Source organism: Harmonia axyridis, chromosome X, assembly GCF_914767665.1.
Source record: "Harmonia axyridis chromosome X, icHarAxyr1.1, whole genome shotgun sequence".
NCBI lineage: Eukaryota > Metazoa > Arthropoda > Insecta > Coleoptera > Coccinellidae > Harmonia > Harmonia axyridis.
In genome coordinates, this window is record NC_059508.1 from 36,991,695 (window position 1) to 36,992,453 (window position 759).

The 759-nt window shown below is 47.7% G+C and overlaps 1 non-coding gene across 1 annotated transcript in view; it reads right to left on the reverse strand.

Moving 5' to 3' along the window:
• The window catches only part of LOC123687606, a 1,906-nt gene extending 1,810 nt beyond the window's left edge, over positions 1 to 96 (reverse strand). The window contains exon 1 of the ribosomal RNA XR_006749323.1: positions 1 to 96. This exon is cut by the window's left edge and continues 1,810 nt beyond it. This is a non-coding gene — a ribosomal RNA (small subunit ribosomal RNA).
• Between the last annotated feature and the right edge of the window lie 663 nt (positions 97 to 759).

A 759-nucleotide genomic window follows, 5' to 3' on the forward strand; every position in this document is an offset into this window, starting at 1 on the left:
GCCTTTCGCGGTTTCACCTTAATTTGGCTTGTACTGAGACATGCATGGCTTAATCTTTGAGACAAGCATATGACTACTGGCAGGATCAACCAGGGAACTGCGTGCTTATACGATCGGTCCACGAGATTGCCGGTATGGCCAAACCCGTTCGCCTCTCGTCATGTGGCACTAGCCATGTCGATTGACTTCGACTAGCGCCGCACATCAGTAAGTGCAAGTCCTCGACGAAACGACGTAACAGCCCCCAGTCAGCATGAGACTCAAGCTATATATACATCATCATCATCTCGGACAAAACACCGATCAAAAATGAGAAAGTTTCTAGAAACAATCCCTCGCCAAGGCGTCCATATATAATACGAACCCCCGGCTATCAACTAATTTCTTATACACATTCCATCTCGACCCTTCGCTATACATGTGAATATAACGACACGGTGATTCGAGATTCAACAATATTTGTCGCTCGGAACGAATTGAGTGGTTGCAAATTTTTTGTGAACATAACCCGCAACGGGCAGAGGATCACGATTTTAAGGTTGGTCGCTTAAAGGCCATTCGACTACAAAGAGACGAAGCGGACCGCGACCTCGCTGCATGAGGTTGACGAAAGCGACCCAAGATGCGAAAGCCGAAACCAACACACCTTGCCAGTACCCAAACGCCGAGGTCGGATTCGGGTCTACCACTTACCAACTGAATATCATCCTAAAAAGAACTCCAAACAGTCTAGGACAGGACCCATTCTCCACCCCTTCT